Source organism: Sus scrofa, chromosome 10 (genome assembly GCF_054392235.1).
Source record: "Sus scrofa isolate SSC_HxYL_T2T_F1_AM1 chromosome 10, Sscrofa_HxYL_maternal_Yorkshire_Landrace_v2.0, whole genome shotgun sequence".
Classification (NCBI taxonomy): Eukaryota; Metazoa; Chordata; class Mammalia; order Artiodactyla; family Suidae; genus Sus; species Sus scrofa.
The window spans coordinates 20,877,115-20,899,314 of NC_139392.1; the positions used below are offsets into that span (position 1 = coordinate 20,877,115).

A 22,200-nucleotide genomic window follows, 5' to 3' on the forward strand; every position below is an offset into this window, starting at 1 on the left:
GAGAGAGGGCAGCTCCAAGCACAGCCCTGCTCTGAATCCATGTCTCCTACTCTGCTGAGCTGGCCCGGACATGCACAGCTCCTGGCTCCCCGCCTCTTCTGTCCCCAGACCCCATCAGACCCTTGTGGGCTCCCTTTGGGCCACTGTAGCAGAAGCCATAAGTTCTTAAGAAGTTGGGAGCTAAGAAGTTCTCGTGGCTCAGTGGTTACAAAGCCAACTAGTATCCATGACGTTCGATCCCTGGCCTTGCCCCGTGGGTTAAGGATCCAGTGTTGCTGTGAGCTGTGGTGTAGGTCGCAGATATGGCTCGAATCTGGCATGGCTGTGGTGTAGGCTGGCAGCTGCAGCTCCGCATGGAGCCCTAGCCTGGGAACTTCCATATGCTGTGGGTGTGGCCCTAAAAAAAAAAAAAAAAAGAAGAAGAAGTGGAGAGCTCTAAGGTTTTCTAGACACAACACCTTCAACAGAAGAGCTGGTGGAGGGGCTGCCTAACCCTGTACATCCCCTGGGAAAGGAGAGACCACAAAGGCAGCACCTAAAGCTGCTTCTAACCTCCTGCTCCTCCCTCAGCGGAGGCCAACCCAAACTCTTAGGTGTACTTGTCTCCGAAGCCATTAAACTCTCTAAATTGTCAGCATAACTTTTATGCTTTTTTATGCTTTGTTTTTTTGGTTTGTTGTTGTTGTTTTGGTTTTTTTAGGGCCATATCCGAGGCCTATGGAAGTTCCCAGGCTGGGGTCAAATCGGAGCTGCAGCTGCTGACTTTTAATGCTTTTCATCCTTTCCATCCTTTTGGTCTTTTGCTGTCCACATGGCACCATGGCACACTCCTGCAGACAGGGGGACTAGAGGGACATAAAAACCAAAGCAAGCAGCAGATCCTGTGTCTGCGTGGGGAAAATACCCCCTCCACCCTCAACCCCATCTCACTTGGGACCTGCCGCAGTATCCGATGCATCTGCATATACTCTTCCAGTTGAAGGCTTTGTTTCCAGAAAACCATTTATAAATGGTGTAACCCTGCTTGTGTGTAACCCCACTGCCCTGTCAGCAGCCAGGGTGCCCAGCACCCATGAGTGTCTCTTCTTGTTCTATATCCCTAGCATCTAGCACAGAGCCTGGAACATAGTACTCAAACAGTATTAGATGAATTCCCTCTCCTTGGGAGAAGAGGGAAACAGAAAAAAACCTGGGTGTTCCCATCATGGCTCAGCAGAAACAAATCTGACTAGTACCCGTGAGGACGGAGCTTCCATCCCTGGCCTCCACGCCCGGGTTAAGGATCCGGCATTGCCGTGAGCTGTGGTGTAGGTCACAGATGCGGCTCAGATCTGGCGTTGCTGTGGCTGTGGTGTAGGCTGGCAGCTGTAGCTCTGATTTGACCCTTAGCCTGGGAACCTCCATATGCCATGGGTGCGGACCTAAAAAAAAAAACAAAAACAAACCTGGGCAGGAGTCTGGAGTCTGCAGAAATGTCAGACTTTTTAAACCAAAGAACCAGGAGACAGGATGGAGATGGCAGAATGGGACTGGAGCTCAACTTTTCTCATAAAAACAACAAAATTACAACCAAATGCTGAGCAACCTTCAACCAAATGGACTGGAAACTTTCCAAAAGACATCCTACTCTGCAAGGCAAAGAAGAGGCCACATCAAGACGGAAGGAGGGGCGACGATGTGATAGAAGCAACCCCATTCCCACTGGCTGGGCAGCCCCAGAGACTGGAAAGTGACTGTATCACAGACTCACCTGCAGGAGTGAGAGTTCTGAGCCCCACTTCGGGTCCCCACGCCTGGGGATCTGGCACTGGGAGACGGAGCCCCTGGAGCGTCTGGCATTGAAGGCCGTGGGGCTGGTGCGCAGGAGCTCCACGGGACCGGGGGAGACGAAGACCCCGTTCTCCAAGGGCGCACACAGGCTCTCACGGGCACTGGGTCCCAGGGCAAAGCAGAGGCTCCATAGGAATCTGGGTTGGACCTGACTGCAGTTCTTGGGGGATCCCCTGGGGAAACGGGGCGGGGGGGACGACTGTGGCTCATTGTGGGGGAAGGACTTGGAGGCGAGGGTCTTGGGAGTGGCCACCGGCGTGAGCTCCTCTCGAGGCAGCCACGTGGGGAGAATCACAGAAACCCCCTTACAAACAGGCAAACACAGTCCCCCTCAAGGTAGGGTGAAGTCTTCTCCTGCCACCCCCCAACCCCCACCGTGCACCCCTTTTCCTCTATTTGGAGCCTTGGGCCAGGCCTTACTTCCAGAAGAGTCTTATTGGGCCCAAGGTCTAAGAGAGGGGAAGGAAGGAGCGAGAACAAGCATAGCTCCTTCTGCAGGTCACTCCCCCTGCTCCCCGCCACTGCCCCATGGACGTTCAGCCCCCCCATGGAGCCCCCAGGGCAGCCCAGCCCTCGGCCTGTCTGCTGGGCCTCATTGTCCCCAGTGCCCCTCAGCTGTGCCCAGAAGCCCTTGCCCAGAAGCCTTCTCCCTGCATTTGCCAAGAGCTGGAGAAGAATCTAGGAGGCTGAGGGGTTTAGGAGTGAGGGGCAGACTTCTCCAAGCCCCACCCCCACCCCCGAGCCACCTAGCCTCTCTATCAGGGAAGGTGACTGACCCAGAAGCCACCTGAGGAAGTTGCTCTGGGTGCCCAGGTCCAGGTCCGTCTGCGTGCTGGGGAAACAATGTGGCATCTGTTTGCCACTTGTAATTAAGTTGCCCCTGCTCAGCCCAGCCTTCCGGCCCCTTCCCTCCTCAGGGGTCCTGGGTCCAGATGTCTGCATGACACCTCCTTGCGTGTGCTCAGAAGAAAAACTGGAAATAAAGGCTTTGCATTGGCTAACAGAGCTCTACAAACCCCAAGTTCCCTGAAGAGCCAGCAAAAAAAAAAAGCCTTTTTTAAAAACTGGACTTTGGAAAAGCTGGAACTAGACAATAAACATGACCTTTAATCTCACTCCCTAGAACCCCTGTGATTATTTTATAAACACACACAAACACCTGTACAAATTTTGTATAATCATAGACATAACCCTTTTGGAACTGGCTTTCCACCCATTAAAAATCCCACCACGCACATTTATTTCCCCAATCAGAACATGTGCTCCTATAATTGACTTTAACTGGCTGCAGAATATTCCAACCATTATTCCATATTACACTTCCCTGCTATTGGATCTTAAAATCATTTTCACTTTTTTTTTTTTTTTTTTTGGTCTTTTTATGGCCACACCTGAGGCATATGGAGGTTCCCAAGCTAGGCGGCAAATCCCACAGCCACAGCAACACAGGATCCGAGTTGCATCTGTGACCTACACCACAGCTCAGGACAACGCCGGATATTAACCCACCGAGGGAGGCCAGGGATCGCACTGGTGTCCTCTTGGATGCGAGTCAGATTCATTTCCACTGAGCCACGACGGGAACTCCTGTTGTCACTTTTTTGCTATGATAAATTATAATATGATAAACATGTTGAACATAAATCTCTTTGGCCTCTCTGGCAAGCCCCGTAGGATAAATTCCTAGAAGTGAAACAGCTGTAACAAGACGAATAAAACATTACTAGCGTTTTACACACACTGAGAGTAACCATGTCTTAAATTGCCTCCCCTGAACAGTACTTAGAGGCCTCCCCTGATGGCCCCACTTAGAGTGATGTCTTCCTCTCTCAACTCCGATTTCATTGAGTCACTGATTTGTTCATTCCACAAATACACAGCGAGGAGGTCCAGCGTGGGCCGCCCTCCTGCTGTAAGATGCAACAAGTTCTCACTATGAGTTCCGTTATACCTAAAGTAGGACATGTGTATACATCCCTAAATATTAGGCTCTAGAGACGTAGCAAAGGCAAGACTTTATCTCGGCCCTCTTAGGGGCTGGGCCTTGGACTTAAATTGACATGAGACAGATTAACACGAGGAAAGCACACACACTAATTTAATATGAGCTTTCCATACCACGAGAGCCTTCCTTAAAAAAAAAAAAAAAAAGAAGAAGAACCAGGAGTTCCCACTGTGTCTCAGTGGTAACGAACCCGACTAGGATCCATGAGGATGTGGGTTCGATCCCTGGCCTTGCTCAGTGGGTTGGGGAATCCTGCGTTGCCATGAGCTGTGGTGTAGGCCAGCAGCTGCAGCTCTGATTCGACCCCTAGCCTGGGAATGTCCATATGCTGCAGCTGCAGCCCTAAAAAAAAAAAAAAAGAAAAGAACCAAAGACTTGGCAGAACCTAAATGCTTTGAAAAACAGCTGTGGAAATGGAACCAGAATATGTGGGGAGCCTAAAGGAAGATGAGCTACCTTAATAAGGCTGTTTGCAGAGATTTTTCTCAGCTTTGACTCCCCATCCCCGAGGATAAGGATGTTTCTTTTCGCCTAGTACCTGGAGGGTATCTTACCTGTGGGAGGTGTCTCTCCTGTTTTCAGAAAGAAAAGGGGAGATCAGAACATCCTTCTTGCCTCTGCTATTTTTCAAACTCCTTTAGCTCAAAATAATCCTCATGCTGAGCTCGCATGTTTTGAGTGGCAGCTTCTGCAACTTTTCCAAGGGTAGTGGATTTTTCTACAGCTTCCAGTGTGTATGTAGCACAGTCCTGGGCGTGTAGTGAGTGTTAAGATAGAAGTTTTGGGTCATCACTCTCAGAAAGGAACTTTTATATACATTATGCATACCCATGTTTGGGGAATGCTTCTCTGAGAATTCTGACATGTATCTTTTTTTTTTTTTTTTAAGGACCACACCTGAGCCACATGGAAGTTCCCAGGTCGAATTGGAGCTGCAGCTGCCGACCTGCACCACAGCCACAGCAATGCCAGATTCTCCACCCACTGAATGAGGCCCACGTCCTCATGGATACTAGTTGGGTTCTTAACCTCCGAGCCATGATGGGAACTCGCTGACGTGCATCTTAACTCTTAGCCAAGGAGTCACCGAGCCTGGGTGCTGGTTTGAGAACTGCCTCCTGCAGTCGACTTGGAGGGAGTTGGAGAAACTCTCTGGGCTCAGATTCTTTGTCCCTGCAGAAGAGAAGCCTTATCGGTCTGGCCTGGGTCCCTCTGGCTTGTTCGGGGGATGAGACACTGTATGCAGGAGGATGTCGGAATCTGGCTAAGTGCTCAGCAGATGTATGGGATAGAGTGACAGGCATTTGTTTTAATAATTGGATGGAACAAAGACCCATTTGGCAGGCTTTTTCTTCTTCGGGACCTTGCCTGTTGCCCATTGGTCTCATTCAGCCCTTGTCCATTCATTTGCAAATGTCAATGGCCTCCATCTGTTAGAAGCCCATGGGCTGTATATGCCCACGCCCTAAACCATCCCCAGGTGGGATGATTGACAAAGGCCCGGATGGGATTCTGCTACAGGTGTAACCTGGTTCACCCACAAGTTCGCGGTACCCTGCAGCCATGCCTGCTCTCTGTCCTCAGCCCGTCCCGTCCGAGGAGAACCCCACATAAAGGGCGCAGGCAGCTGGCTCTACCGGCAACGCAACCAGCCCCTCCCTGAGCGGAGGGGACTCGGGACCAAGAGGCGCACTAGACCCAGGGCCTTGCTTTGGCCTCTCTTTGGAGAGAACAAGTCAGGGCTTGCTGGATGCAGATAGGCCCCTCAGGTAAGGATGGGCCAGCTGGTTTTTCAACTCGATCACATGTCTTCAACCTCTCTTATTTTACTGAGAAAAATAATTCCAAAAATGCCTTGGCTATTAATTCACAAGCCTCCTGGTTCGATTCAGGTAATGAGATTTAAAGTGCTTATTATAGGGGAGTGTATGCGCGGAGTCTTGCGCGTGCTGACTAGCCACTGCAAGATGCGCCTCCAGACTAAGTTGCAGACGCTAACTACCCCTGAGATGCATACTGAAAGCTTTAAACCGAAGCCCCGGCACAGCACTGTCTGCAGCCGGGGCTCGGGGGTGGGGGGGGGGCGGGCCACTCTGCGCAGGCGCGGGGCCTCAGCGGGGCTCTCCCGTGGGCGGGGCCGGAGCTGCCGGGTCGGAGCACCTGCCGCTCGTGCGGCCGCCCCGCCCTGGGCTAACCCGGGTGTTCATGGGGTCTTCGCCGAATACCGGATCCCTCAGAAACCGAGAATTGAGGCTTGAGACCGTGCCTCTCAGGAGAGAGGCAGCCTTGCCCTCCACGGTTTACCGAAGTCCGCTGAGAGAGGTCCGCGGGCATCCTCCGCGTCCACAGCGGGCACTAGGGCTGCAGCCTGCGCGCCCCCCGACCTCCCGGCCACCTGGCCCCGCCCGGATAGTGCTGCTGCCCTGAACCTGGGCGGCTGCAGTGCTGCCTAATCTGAAGACACCAGCCTCGGACTGCTGATCCTTCTGCAGAGTTTGAACTGTGAAGGTGAAAGAACAGGTCTTCGCTTTAGAAGCTAGGCCTGCCTCGAGGGCCTGGATTCTAAGAAGTAGCGAGGAGGCCGCAGGTGAGAAAGGTTCAAAGGCTAAGAGGAGACAGGTTTTGCCTTCTTCACAGCCTCTCTCAGCCCCCAAGCTCCCACCGCCCCCCCAACCCCAAGTTTCCTTTTTGGACATCTGAACACGTGAGCTGACTTTGCCAGCCCCTAGATCCGGCCTGGTCCCTTTTCTTGCGGTGCCTGTGTCTGGGGAGAATATTAGCATCTACCCCGTCTTTCTCCACTCGGCATCACGTGCTTTTTAATAGGCAGCGGAGGCTGTGCTGTAAAACGCCCGCATAAGCATCTTAGACCACGGGTGCTGCGCCAGCCCGGAGAAGGGAGCGACCTAAACCCTCAGGCTTCTCGCATTTCTCATGAGGTCACCTCGTTTGTCCCTGACCTCCAGCAGCTGAGTTCCTAAGCCATAGCACGGGACTGGGGACGTCTCGGCTCTGGGGCTCTTGGGGAGAAGGAAGCGCTTCCCAACACCCCAGCCCCTGCAGGTTTCAAGTCACTAAGGCACAAGCAGGACCAGGGGCTTGCTCCAGGATGCACCTCTCGGCAGCCACCTGAGCCGTCTCAGGCTCCAGTGACAGCCCCGCTTCCAGCCCCAATTCATGATCCAAGCCTGGTTTAGCCCTTCCATCCTCCTGCACGACCCACGTGGTGAATGGAAACCTTTTTTTTTTCTCTATGTACACACATCCTCCCAGCACTGTTTCTCTGGAGAACCCCGACTATCGCAGGCTCTACCTCCCACCATGACCGTGGAATTCCTTTTTCTCTAATAAGCGCTCCCTGTGGGAGAGCACAACATGAAAAAAGAAAAACCCTCATTAGGAGTGCCCACAGGAGCAGTGGCTGCTGAACCCTCGTTACTGCACCTGAATTATTCGTTTCTCATTGCCAAGGAAGGAATCTCTAAGGTCCTTATTAAAACCTACGAAACTTCTAAAGAATGGTAAATTGAGAATGCTTGAGTCTCTTTTTGTGTATTGGCAGGAGCATACATAGGTCCTGAGGGCATCCGAACCCCTACCAGCCCAGCCCAGCACTGACTTCACCCCACCTACCTCTTGGAAGGGAAGCAGCGGTGAGTCGTAACTCATGTTTATAGACCACTTTCTACTAAGCTAAGTGCGTTCATATTTATTAGGGCTTTTGATCTTCAGCACCACCCCTACTGAGGTAAGTATTAGCTCACATCTTTGGACAAGTCAGAAAGGGAGAGGGAAGGTGGGAAAAGCATTTGCCAGAAACACAGGAAGGAGGACCTGGTTGTTGGTTCATTCTTGCGCTCATCACATAGACACTTACTGGTTGCCGCAATGTGTCAGATGTGCTGGAAGCTGGGGAGACAGCAGTGAATGGGGCAGGCACGGTCCAAATCCTTATGGAGCTGAGAATCTAGCAGCCCTTTATGTCTGCAACACTGGCCCCTGGAAAGGCTCTTGTTGGCAACGTCCAAGGGTGTCAAGCCATCTTAATGGAAGGCTTTCCACGTCTGAAACCTGCCCTCCTGTGAGCTTCCTCATCACCTCCAGCTTACCTCTGTCCCTTCCTGCCAAGTGGTTGCCCATTTTATCATCTTTCCTCCCTCTCTTGGCCTGAGAGCTGCCCAAAGGCAGGATCCCTCTCCACCTGGCCCAGCACAGTGTCTGGTCCACAGTTCCTAAGGCGCATTCATCCAGCGATGATCCATGATGAGCCACATGGGGTGTCAATAGCTGAGGCTGCAGAGAAAGATGCAGCCCAGAGATTTGGCGTCTCGTGGGGAGGAAGACAAATACAAATCCATTTATCGGGATGTGATGCATTTTGAGGGGGAGGAACTGTGCTCAAGCTCAAAAGGAGGGCATGCTTGGAAAGGTCAGGAAGAAAGAGTAGGACGTAGCCAGGGGCATCCGGAGGAGGGAAGAAGGGCCTTTGGCACAGAGTAAGAGGCCTGATCACAGGCACATGAGGGAACAGACTGCCAGGAGCTTGGCCTGGCTGCAGGGCAGGAGGCAGCTGGCCAATTACATGCAGATGAGGGTGAACACTGGGTTAAAGGCCATCGGCTGGCAAGCACAGCGGGCAAAGGGTGGGCAGGGGTGCTTGGCACTAGTGGACAGGACTGAGTCATCTTTGCCCTTTAACCTCATGGTAGGAAAAAAAAATGCCTCTCAGACATTAAAATCACAGAGTGCTTGCATAGGACGTGAACTCACATGTTGCATAGTCCAGCTGTCACTGGAAGCAGAGGTGATTTCGCCAAGGTCCCCAAGCTTAGGTAGAGCCAGGACACAGCCTTGTTCCTAATATCCCACACCCTCGGGGAGGCCTGTGCTTTCCTCTCAGGAAATGCAGCGTGAATCGACCCCTACCTGGGAACCTCCATCCCTCGTTTTCTGCAGCGTGAACCTGTCTCCATTAGAATCTTCGCCTCACTTAGAGAAAACTCTTAGGAACTTTGTCGTGTGTCAACAATTTACTTTCACACTTTCATTACTTTTATGGGGAAAAAAATTTTTTTTTCTGTCCTGTGCTTGCCACTTTTCTGGGGTTTTTTGTTTGTTTGTTTCAAAAAACCCAATAGAAATAATAGTTAATATATTGGTTTGCTAGGGCTGCCATAACAAAATACCACAGGCTTACACAACAGACGTGTGTTTCTTACTGTTCTGGAGGCTGGAAATTCAAAATCAAGGTGCTGGCGGGGTTGGTTTCCTCTGAGATCTTCCCCGCCCCCCCCTTAGATGGCTGCCTCCCGGCTGCCTCTTCACATGGTCTTTTGCCCACGCACATGCCCCCCTGGTGTAAGTTTTTGTTTTTTTGTCTTTTGTCTTTTTAGGGCCATACCCGTGGCATATGGAGGTTCCCAGGTAGGGGTCGAATCAGAGCTGCAGCTGCTGGCCTACACCACAGCCACAGCAATGCGGGATCCAAGGCACATCTGCCACCTACACCACAGCTCACGGCAACGCCGGATCGTTAACCCACTGAGCAAGGGCAGGGACTGAACCCGAAACCTCATGGTTCCTAGTCGGATTCGTTAACCACTGCGCCACTCTTGAGAGTCAAATATCCTCGATTTTCTGGGAATTGGCAATGATGACTCTCTAGAAGGCTCATCCTATGTCTTCAGCACTCAGGAGAAGCGTACTTAGTGGCTAAAAATGAGGCATTATTATTTTGTCCACTCTGTGTCTTCACTATGGAACAGTGAGCTCTGGGGGTCTCTGCAGCGTCTTTTTCCCAGTACCCACCCAGCACAGGGCCTTGCACAAAACAGACATGATATCAGTGGGTAAATGAGTTCAGGAGTCACGTAACAGGGAATCTGAAGTTATTTAAGAAAGTCAGAATTGCAAAGAACTGGATAACATTTCATCTTTTATATTAGTTAAAAATGCATACTCTATGCTCAGGAAGTACAGACCCATAAAGTCCCAGAGCACAGTTTTTATAAGTGCTTGAAATGTGATGCATCATTGTTCTCTGAAAACTCATAAAAATCCAGTAATAGCCCCATACTTAACGAATGAAAAAGCTCCCTGAATCACAGGGGAATGTTGCTTGATGGGACACAGTCAATTTTCTTATCTAATTCTTGTTTTTGTTTCGCATTGGTCATTGCAAATGCATGTACAGCCACATGATCATAAAGATTAATATCTGGTTTCTGGGAGTTCCTGTCGTGGCTCAGCAGTTAAGGAATCTGACTAGCATCCTCAAGGATCCAGTTTGGATCCCTCGCCTTGCTCAGTGGGTTAAGGATCTGGCATTGCCGTGAGCTGTGGTGTAGGTCACATATATGGCTCAGATCCCGAGTAGCTGAGGCTGTGGTGTAGGCCGGCAGATGCAGCTCCAATTTGACCCCTAGCCTGGGAACCTCCATGTGCCACAGGTGCAGCCCTAAAAAACAAAAAACAAAACAAAAAATCTGGTTTCTGTAGGAGATTCTCAGAAGGTAGGAAACCTCTCTGTCTTTCCAGAATCTTGCCTAACTCAGCACATCGCTCTTCTCAGGGACATTCAGAGCCTGAAGTATCTCAGAAATTAGTCTGTGGGTGATGCTTATTATTTTTACAGGTTTTGTTTGGTAATTACCCTGTCAGACTTTCTCACACTCTGTTATTCGAGAGGCACTAGTTTCTAAGGAGTAAAATGCCTGCAGGAGAAATAAAACAGAGTGGTTGAGGAAAGGAAGGAAGTGTAATTCCATTCACTCCTCATGGGTCATGCTTCTCAACTTAGCTGCAGGAAAATCCTAGTTCATGCAAAAGTAATTCTGTCTTTATTATTCCATCATCCAGGGGTGTCTGTGGCAATTTGAGCCCTCCTTTTCTGAAAGGAGAAAATCAGCCTGTGTGTCTTAGCAATGCATTCCTCTTGTTCTTTCTGAAATGTTACATTAGTGACCGCCCTTGATTGCTGTGTAACCTGGCTCAGGCCCCCTGCTGGGTTCTTACAGACCATTGTTAATGCAGACCCCTTCGGGGCCTGTAATTTGAGACTCAATTTGCCGTAAAATTGTCCTAAGTGTCACCTTAGTAATCGAGGATCATGTGACCCGTGAAACACATTGAACCGAAAGATGGCACCTCTTGAAAATTAATGTCAAATTGTCTCCAATAGTAAAAAGGCTCTGGCCATTGTATATGAAGCGAACATCACTGTAGCTCAGAGATGATGAGGGGTTGAGAGAAGGGTGCTCCCCCTCACGCCTTGAGCTGGGGTTACGTGGCCTCCCAGCAGAACATTTCCCAGTAAATATCCCAAGGCTCAGCACGCAGACTGGCCAGTCCGGCAACCCCTCCAGTTGATTTTGATGGCATGTACCTTCTTTATAACCAAAGATCTACATGTGGTCTAGCAAAGGACTTTTAGTCTGAGTCTAGATATAAAGGCTGTTGAAGTGTCAAATCTGGCCAAACCATAGGCATTCTGGCTCATCACTTGGGAAAATGCTAATCAAAAGCACAGTGAAATATCACTTCTCACCCATTAGGATGGCTGATGCTAGGAAGGGAGGAAGGATGAGGGAGGCAAGAAGGAAACAGCAGGTGTTAGCGAGGATATGAAGAAGTTGGACCCATTGTGCATCGCAGATAGGCATGTAAGAAGGTGCAGCTGCTGTGAAAAATAGGACAGCAGTGCCTCAAAAAATCAAACACAGGATTATCCTGTGTAATTCCACTTCTGGTGAGTGTACATAAAATAATTGGAAAGATGTGCTTGAAAAGACGTTCGTATGCCAGTGTTTGTAGCAACACTATTCACAATAGCGAAAAGGTGGAAACAACCCAAATGTCCATGGAGTGAATACACACAATGTGGTATGTATTTGGTACAAACACCACACACACACACACACACACACACACACACACGTGCGTATTTGTTAGCCTTAAAAAGGAATTAAGTCTGACACATGGATGAACCTGGGAGACATTATGCTAAGTGAAATAAGCCAGACACAAAAGGAAAACTAGTGTATGATTCTACTTATACCTAGAAGAGTCAAGTTCAGAGAGACAGAAAGCAGAGTGGTGCTTGTAGGAGGCTGCAGGGAATGAGGAATGAAGGGTCATTGTTTAGTGGGTATAGAATTTTAGTTTGACAGAGTTTTGGAGACTGGCTGTCCCACAGTTGGAATGTACTTAAGGTCCTGGAGCTGTACTTTTAAAAATAATTAAAATGATGAATTACATGTTAGGTATTTTTCACTCTAATTTCTTTTTTAAATGGTAATTTGGTTGTCGCAGTATTAGAATTTCAGAGCTATCTTAATTGTTCATGGAGGCAAAAAAGTAAATGTGCAAAATCTGGGAAAGCCCTGGAAAAGCCTAGGCATTTGGATGGCTCCCTTGTAACTGTGTTATAGGTAAGACAGCTCAAGACAGGGAGACCCTGAGGAGAAGCAGGTGGAGCCATAGAGATGGACAGACTGGACCTGTCTGCCTCCATCCGTGGCATCAAGTGCAGTGGTGACTTGCTCACCTTTACCTGATGGCTCTGGCTCTAGAGAGGTGCAGCCTTAGTGCCTTTGTCTATCCCTGAGGCCCATTTGGAAACTTCAACCAAATCAGCTTTTTTGCAGCCTTATTCTACCACAGGGACTTCTGCTGTTCCTTCTGTTCATGGTGACTCCCTTGATTCGGAATTGAGCCAAGCAGAGTGGGATGCCCTACACAGGGGCCCTTCTGGACATTGCCTTCATTCTCACGTATGTCCTTGCCCCAACTCTCCCCAACAAGGCACCAGCAGCAACATTCCTCGCTATGTTCTACAGCAGAGATCAGAGGCACTAGTGCCCTGATAATATTAGAACTTCAAAGCCACAGCACATAAGGCACTCTTAGGTGATTCTACTCTAAAAAAAAAAATCCCATGATTTATCTGATCACTTGGAGGGACCAGGTCAGTATGATCACAATGCTTTTTATACACGTGAGAGTACTTTTAATGAAACAAAAATTGACAGGAGATCAAGTTGGTATTTTTTATCCCATTATTGAAGGTGTTTTATACATTGGCATCACCTCTTCCCACTACACTGACTTCAGAAGAGTCTGTGAGAAGCTGAAAAGCCGAGCAACACTTTGGACAGCTTCATGGGACCATGGGACAAAAGTTGGGTCTAGAGCTTGACCACAGGGGCCTGACGATCCCCTCTACTTTGGGTTGTGGCCCCAAAGGGCTGCACCCTAAGAGTGAGGGTAAACTGGAGTAGACTGAAGCTCAGCATAGATCATCTCAGTTCTTGAAGTTGGATTATGATAATCCAAGATGGGTACTCTGCCTTGCCAAGATAACATTTTCCTATGTCTTATTTCTGACTTTGTAATGTTCAGCACTCAAAAAATAATCAGGCATACAAAAATAAACACAGTATGAAAGAAAACAAAAACAACAACATATGCGTCAAACAGTTACATGGAGGCTCAGATAATGGCATGATCAGATACAGGCTTTCAAATAGGTATGCTTAATATATTCAAAAAGAAGAAGGGCAAAATTTAGAATTTGTACAGGAACTAGGCTATTTTAAAAAAAGAGCTATAAAAAGCAGCTGAAATTAAGAACTAAGAACTATTAGGTTTAATAGCCGATGAGACTCAGCTGAAGAAAGAACTAATAAACTAATTTTCAGAAGCAAATATCCAGTATGAAGTGATAAAGTCAAAAGAATGTAAAATAGAAGTGAGGCTAAGAGACAAGGAGACTCAGAAACAAGGTCTAACATATATGGAATTGGAGTCTCTGAAGAAGCAAGAGAATGAGTCAGAAGCAATAGTTGAATAGATGTTTGCTGAGAATTTTCTGTGACAGATGAAAGATATAGTGCTGCACCAATGTACATTCCCACCAACAGTGTGAGAGGGTTGCCTTTTCTCCACACCTTCTCCAGGATTTATTATTTGTACACTTTTTGATGATAGTTATTCTGGCTGGTGTAAAGTGGTACCTCATAGTAGTTTTGACTTGCATTTTTCTAATAATTGGTGATGTTGAGCAGTTTTTCATGTGTTTTATGGCCATCCATATGTCCTTCTTTGGAAATATCTATTTAGATCTTCTGCTAATTTTTGTAGTGGGTTGTTTGTTTCTTTGATATTGAGCTGTGGGAGGTGTTGTATATCTTGGATATTAATCCCTTGTCAGTTGCTTCATTTGCAAATATTTTCTCCCATTCTGTGGGTTGTCTTTTTTTTTTGTTGTGTATGGTTTCCTTTGCTGTGCAAAACCTTTTAAGTTTAACTGGGTCCCATTTGTTTATTATTGCTTTTATTGTAATTATTCTAGGAGGTGGATCTGAGAAGAATTTGCTGCGGTTTACATGAGAGAGGTTTTGGCCTATGTTTTCCTCCAAGAGATTTATAGTGTCCAGTTGTATGTTTAGGTATATAATCCATTTTTGGTTTATTTTTGAGTATGGTGTTAGAGAGTGTTCTAATTTCATACTTTTGCATGTAGCTGTCCAGTTTTCCCAGCACCACTTATTGAAGAAACTGTCTTTTCAGCATTGTATATTCCTGCCTCCTTTGTCATAGATTGACCATTGGTGCTTTGGTTTATTTCTGGGCTTTCTATCCTGTCCCATTGATCTATATTTGTTTTTGTGTCAGTACTATACTGTTTCGATGACTATAGTTTTGTGGTATAGTTGAAGTCAGGGAGCCTTATTCCACCAGCTCCACTTTTATTTCTCAGGATTGCTTTGGGTATTCAGGGTCTTTTGTGTTTCCATGCAAATTAAAAATTTTTCTGATCTATTTCTGTAAAAAATGCCATTGGTGATTTGATAGGGATTGCATTGAATTTGTAGATTGCCTTGGGTAGATACTCATTTTGACAATATTGATTCTTCCAATCCAAGAACGTGGTATGTATTTCCATCTATTTGATCATCTTTGATTTCTTTCATCAACATCTTGTAGTTCTTAGAGTACAGGTCTTTTGTCTCTTTTTGTAGGTTTATCCCTAGGTATTTTATTCTTTTTGATAGAATGGTAAATGGGACTTTTTTTCCTAATTTCTCTTTCTGACCTTTCATTGTTAACATATAGAAATGCAATGGATTTCTGTGTATTAATTTTGTATCCTGCAAATTTACCAAATTCATTGATGAGGTCTAAGAGTTTTCTGATATTGTTTTTAGGATTTTCTAGGTACAGTATCATGTCACCTGCAAAGTGATAGTTTCACTTCTTCCTTTTCAGTTTGGATTCTTTTTTTTTTTTTTTTTTTTTTTTGTCTTTTTGCTATTTCTTTGGGCCGCTCCCGCGGCATATGGAGGTTCCCAGGCTAGGGGTCCAATCGGAACTGTAACCACCGGCCTACGCCAGAGCCACAGCAACGCGGGATCCGAGCCGCGTCTGCAACCTACACCACAGCTCACGGCAACGCCAGATCGTCAACCCACAGAGCAAGCGCAGGGACCGAACCCGCAACCTCATGGTTCCTAGTCGGATTCGTTAACCACTGCGCCACGACGGGAACTCCAGTTTGGATTCTTTTTAGCTCCTTTTCTCCTCTGATTGCTGGAGGATTTCTAAAACTATGTTGAATAGAAGTGGCGAGAGTGGACATCCTTGTTTTGTTCCTAATCTTAGCGGAAATTCTTTCAGCTTTTCACCATTGAGAATGATGTTAGCTGTGGGTTTGTCATATATGGTGGCCTTTATTATGTTGAGGTAGGTTCCCTCTCTGCCCACTTTCTGAAGGATTTTATCGGAATTGTGTGTTGGATTTTGTCAAAAGCTTTCTCTGCATCTATTGAGAGAATCATATGGTTTTTATTCTTTAGTTTGTTAATTGGTGTATTGCACTGATTGATTTGTGATTATTGAAAAATCCTTACATCCCTGGGATAAAATCTCACTTGATCATGGTGTATGATCCTTTTAACGTATTGCTGGATTTGGTTTGCTAGTATTTTGTTGAGAATTTTTTGCATCTATGTTTATCAGTGTTATTGGCCTTTAATTTTCTTTTTTTGTGATATCTTTGTCTGGTTTTGGTATCATGGTGATGGTGGCCTCATAGGATGAGTTTGGAAATGTTCGTTCCTCTGCAATTAGTTGGGAGAGTTTCAGAGGGATAGGTGTTAACTCTTCTCTAAATGTTTGATAGAATTCACCTGTGAGGCTCTCTGGTCCTGGACTTTTGTTTGTTGGAAGTTTTTAAATCATGGTTTTAATTTCAGTCCTTGCGATTTGTCCGTTCATCTCTTCTACTTCTTCCTGGTTTAGTCCTAGAAGATTGTTCCTTTCTAGGAATTTGTCCATTTCTTTGAGGTTGTCCATTTTATTAGCATATAGTTGCTTGTAGTGGTCTTATGATCCTTTCTATTTCTGTGATCCACTGAAACATCTCCTTTTTCATTTCTATTTTTTTTTTTTGTCTTTTTGCTATTTCTTGGGCCGCTCCCGCGGCATATGGAGGTTCCCAGGATAGGGGTCTAATCAGAGCTATAGTCTCCAGCCTACGCCAGAGCCACAGCAACTCGGGATCCAGCCGCGTCTGCAACCTACACCACAGCTCACAGCAACGCCCGATCGTCAACCCACTGAGCAAGGGCAGGGACTGAACCCGCAACCTCATGGTTCCTAGTCAGATTCGTTAACCACTGCGCCATGACAGGAACTCCTTTCATTTCTAATTTTATTGATTTGGGTCCTCTCTCTTTTTTCCTTGGTGAGTCTGGCTGTTTATCAATTCTGTTGATCTTTACAAAGAACCAGCTTTTAGTTTCATTGACCTTTTCTATTTTCTTTGTTTCTGTTTCATTTATTTCTGCTCTGATCTTTATGATTTCTTTCCCTCTGCTAACTTTGGGTTTTATTTGTTCTTTCTCTAGTTGCTCTAGGTGTAAAGTTAGGTTGTTTATTGGAGATTTTTTTTGTGTCCTGAGGTAGGTTTGCATTGCTATAAATGTCCCTCTATAATTGCTTTTGCTGCATCCCATAGCTTTTGGATTACTGTGTCTTTGTTGTCATTTGCTTCTAGGCATTTTTTAATACCCTCTTTGATTTCCTCAGTGATCCATTGGTTGTTTAGTACCATGTTGTTTAGTCTCCATGTGTTTTTTGGCAGTTTTTTTCTTGCTGATTTCTAATCATATAGTGCTGCCATTGGAAAAGATGCTTGATATTGTTTCAGGTTTTTTTTTTTTAATTTACTGAGACTTGATTTGTGGCCCAGAATGTGATCTGTCCCAGAGAATATTCCATGTACACTTGAGAAGATTGTGCATTCTGCTGCTTTTGGACAGAAGATTCTATAAATATCTATTCAGTCCATCTGGTCAAATTCATCATTTAAGGAATAGTCTGTAAACTAGGCCCTTTTTTTTTTTCCCTTTCTCTGTCAACTGATCATAAAGAATCCCTATGGGACTGATGGAGGTAGCATTGTAACAAGCATGGGTGTTGTGACAAATGAACCTATCTACAAAACAGAAGCAGACTCACAGCATAGAGAACAGACTTGTGGTTGCCAAGAGGGAAGGTGGAAGGAATGGGGTGGACTGGGAGTTTGGGGTTAGTAGATACAAGCTATTCCATTTAGAATGGATAAGCAATGAGGTCCTGCTCTACAGCATGGAGAACTATAGCCAGTCTCTTGGGATAGACCACAATGGAAGATAATATAAGAAAAAGAATGTATAGATATGTATGATTGAGTCACTTTACAGTAGAAATTGGCACAACATTGTAAATCAATTATAATTAAAAAAATTTTAGGGAGTTCCCATTGTGGTGCAGTGGAAATAATCCAACTAGTATCCATGAGGATGTGGGTTTGATCCCTGGCCTCGCTCGGTGGGTCAGGGATCTGGTGTCACCCTGAGATGTGGTGTAGGTTGCAGATGCAGCTCGGATCCTGCATTGCAGTGTCTGTGGCATAGGCCAGCAGCTGTAGCTCTAAATTGACCCCAGCCTGGGAACTTCCATTTGCCATGGGTGTGGCCCTAAAAAGAAAAAAAAAATTTTAAAGGAATAGAAACCTGAGCTACCTGCTCATGCAACTTATTTTTTGTGCCTTTATGACTTACCTGAACCTAATAACTGTATATACTATTTCTACCTGGTTTCAAATTGAATCTTCGTGTACTAAGTATGTATCTTGGTGAATTAGATAACACCCAGTTCTTGTCTGGTAGCTCTGTTGCAAGGCAGATGCTGATTATATTAAAAAAAAAAAATTATCTGGAGTTCCCATCATGGTGCAGTGGTTAACGAATCCGACTAGGAACCATGAGGTTGCAGGTTCGGTCCCTGCCCTTGCTCAGTGGGTTAACGGTCCGGCGTTGCCATGAGCTGTGGTGTGGGTTGCAAACGCAGCTCGGATCCCGCGTTGCTGTGGCTCTGGCGTAGGCCGGTGGCTACAGCTCCGATTCGACCCCTAGCCTGGGAACCTCCATATGCTGCGGGAGCGGCCCAAGAAATAGCAACAACAACAACAACAACAACAACAAAAAGACAAAAAAAAATTATCTGCAGAAGAGGGAGTGCCTTTGCTCCTAAACTCTAGGGATCTTCATGTGATTTTTGAATGAAGGTCAGAGGTTCCATGCAGTGTCTCTGTTCTACACAAAGACTTCAAATATCTAAGTGGCAGAGCCTTCCTTGCCCTGGTTCAAGTTAAAACTGACAGCCTTATGGGTAATAGATCAAAGTAGCACAGTCAAACGTGTATATAGCACCTCAAAAATCAAAGAAGTCCACCAAGTGCTCTGCTATTCTCTTAGTGGTAGGTTTTGTAAAGTGCAGTAACTCATTTTTTACTTTGAAAAGGAGACTCCTAATTCTCTACATTGTTATAACTTAGAAACTGTATTTTTGTAGTAAAGTCCTGAATTTTGTCTCCCACTCTCTGGCATGTACAGAGTCACTGAATCAGTGAAGGTACGTTCTATTTACTGTACACCAGGTTAATTTAGCATGTGTAGTGGATCTGTGAAGGCTAGATTTTGGCAGGAGAATTGATAGCCCAGAGGCAAAATGGTGCAGGTGTACTGCTGACTCGACCAGGTGAAAGCAAACTGCTCCAGTGGTCCTTGCAAAAAAATTAATGTCTGAAGTCAAAACGTTCTGATTGCCACATTGTCTGTGCTACTCATTATGGTCAATTAGTCCCACCTTGTATCTGGAGGTTAAGCCCTGTTCCTCTGGGATCTCATCATTCCCAATGAAAGCAGAGAATGGGTTCAGTACTCATCATCCCTGAGTCTGAGAGCATCACCACCTCAGGTTTTCAAGGAGCTCTTGGTGTAGTAAGGCTCCCTTCAGTAGCGCTTCTTAGAATGTGTTAGTAAAGGGAGTGTCTTCTGCAGGTTGTGTGATTGTGGAGATGTGGTAGCACATGATGGAACATTCAACAATTTTTAATCTCATGTTTTTGGATGCTTTCCTCTTCATCCTACCTGGTACATCCTGACACTTCAACCTCATTGAATGAGGCAACTTAATCTAGGTTTCAGTCAACCGAGCAAGCACATTGTTTTAGCTACTCACAGATCTCAGGTTAAAACATTAAATCCATAATCTCTGCTATGTTCGCCCATATTGATAAATTCAGCCTGCATAGTTCATCTCCCTTGCCCTAATAACTTTAGACTTAATCCCTACACGTGTTCCTCAGGATATATAAGCTGTCTCTTGCTGGGTAGTCCCCATGCAGGGTTTAAGATCCAACTCTAGTTATGGATCTGCAGGTATTGAAAGGTGGTAAGGGTGTTCCTGGAGAGGAAGGAGAGTATCCATTGTAAGTCAGTTGCGTCTAATGGCATTGCTGCTGGGTCTTCAATCAAAGGAAAGGAGGTGTCCTCACACAGGGGAGGAGGAGCTGCTTTCTTCAGTAGTAAGGAACCTCAGTGCTATTTGGAAAGTCAGGCTGGTCAGACTTCTTAAACATGCTTCTTCCATATCCTCAATGCTGTATCTTTTAGGTAAGAGGTTTGGTGGGGCCCTGGAATCAACTTTCATGGAATTCTACCTATAATTACAAGAAAAAGTCCTCTTAGGACTGCCCTAGGAGTTTTCCATTTCTCTCATATTATATCTTGAATGAGACTTTAGAATACTAAGCTTGTCTTTTTTTAAAAACTTTGATCTCTCTGACATAGAAAAAGTTATCCCAACCACAGCCTTCATAGGCATCATTACAGTACCAGTCAAGTGCAGTAGCAACCTCTTCTCTGCAAAATCTTTCTTCAGTAGGTTCTTTAATCCTAAGCAAGCACAGGTAGTCACGATGCCTCTACAGTCTTTAGACTAACAGTACCTATTTCCATCAGCAGTGAGGTCTTTACTGTTCAAACTCAAAGAAGTCAATACTAAATCCCTGGTTCCCAGGTCTTTTCCTGGAATCTCACTAAACTTGCCACCTGTATATGTTGAGGTACATTCTGGAAAACAGAACGCAGACTCAGTACAGGAAAGGGATTGCAAAGGTGTTGGGAGCAAGAAGAGAAAGATGTGATAATCCAGAATTTAGTAACAGCAGAAAGCAGCCACCACTTGTAAGGCTGGAGAAACAAATGTAGAAAATGATGTTGCCAGAGCCCAGGAGCTTCTGGGATCCCCAGTATAGTTTGGAGTGCTAAGTTCACCAAAGGAGGAGCGGCACAACAGGTGCTAGGACTGCGGAAGAGGGTTCATCCTGGCTTTTGGTGAGTCTCTAAATGAGATGCAGCCATTTCCAGAGACCCTGCAAGAAGCTAAAATAATGAAGATCAAGGTCAGGAGGGAGAGAGGAAACGGAAGAGAGGGAGAGGCAGGGAAGAGCAGGAGGGAAGAAGGAAGGACGAGGACTGCCTCTTCTTCTCTTCCTCCCACCTCTCATAGTCCGTTACACGTACCACTGGAAGAACCTAATACTAGGACCGCTGGCAAGGGAACCCCTGAAAAATATAGTTTGAAATGCTCCAAGACAAAGATTTCAGAGCAGAGTACAAAAGGGCAAAAAATGGGACTGAGAGACCATAGTCAAGTACTGGCACCATACAAGTTGTCCCTGTACCACTTATTGGAGACTGTCCTTTCTCCACTGCTTTGTAAGATATTTCTGTCCCCTTTCAAGTGTCCATATACATTCAAGTGTGGATCTGTTCCAGAGCATCTGTGCTGCTCTGGCAGTCTATTTGCTGTATTGTGCTATACTGCATTGCTCGCTGTTGCATTATAACGTATCTCAATGTCTAATAGAGACACTTGATCTCACCTTGATCTTCAAAAATATTCTGGTCACTTTTGAGACTTTGAACTTCCTTATACTTTTTAGAATAAGCTGATCAAATTCCATGAAATAAAATCTCTTGAGATTGGAATTGAAATTTATATTAAGTCTATAAATCAATTTCGGTAGAATTGACATCTTAACAGTATTGTATTCCAAATGAGGAAGTTGGCATCTTTTTCTGGAAATTTTATTTGATGTTTATCATAAAGTTAAATTTTTCTTTGTTGAATTATAGTCTTACACATATTTGGTATATTCCTAAGTACTTAAGGGGTTTTTAAATACTTTTTGTAAATGGCATAATTTATAAAATTTCACTTTTTGTTTACTGATGGTATATAGAAATAGGATTGATTTTTTTACATTACTTTTTCTATCCAGAAACTTAGTGAAATCACTTAACTCAGAGTTTTTATGTAGGTTATTTTGGATTTCTATGTGTACACATATCATTTGAGAGAAATCATTATTTAAGAACATGATTTTAATGATTATATCACTACAATGATTACATCATTACAATGATTATATGTGTGATTATTTTATTTGTGATTATATTTATTATCTATTTTATATAATATATATTACAATGTAATTATTATATCATTATATCAATAATGATATAATGATTATAATGATTAATAATGATTCTTAAATCTTTTATTTCTTTTTCTTGCCTTATGACACTGGCTAGGAGCTCTTGTACAATGCTGAGAAAATATTTCTTGGTAGGATATTTTTTTAAGTCAAATATATTTGACACATAACATGTATGTTTAAGGTGTACAAAATGTTGATTTGATATATTTATACATGATGGCCATTGTAGTGCGAGCAGCTCTGTCACATCACATGATCATCATTTCTTTTTTTGTGATGGGAATAATTGAGATCTAGTCTCTTACCAAATTTGATTATTATAATACAGTATTGTTGCTTATATTCACTATACTATGCATTGGAGCTCTAGGAGGTATCAACGCATAAAGACAAGCTTTCAACATTCACTATTAAATATGATGCTTATTATAGATTTTTGTAGATATCCTTCACCTTTTAAGAAGTTTTCTTC

At 45.1% G+C, this 22,200-nt stretch overlaps 1 long non-coding RNA gene across 13 annotated transcripts in view; it reads left to right on the plus strand.

The window, feature by feature from the left end:
* The first annotated feature begins 5,953 nt into the window (after positions 1-5,953).
* LOC106505102 (uncharacterized) overlaps positions 5,954-22,200 on the plus strand; it is a 59,110-nt gene continuing 42,863 nt past the window's right edge. For all 13 annotated transcript variants that reach the window (XR_014817516.1, XR_014817510.1, XR_014817515.1 and 10 more), the window contains exons 1-2: positions 5,954-6,422; positions 7,398-7,488. This is a non-coding gene — a long non-coding RNA (uncharacterized LOC106505102). The remainder of the gene's footprint in view (positions 6,423-7,397; positions 7,489-22,200) is intronic.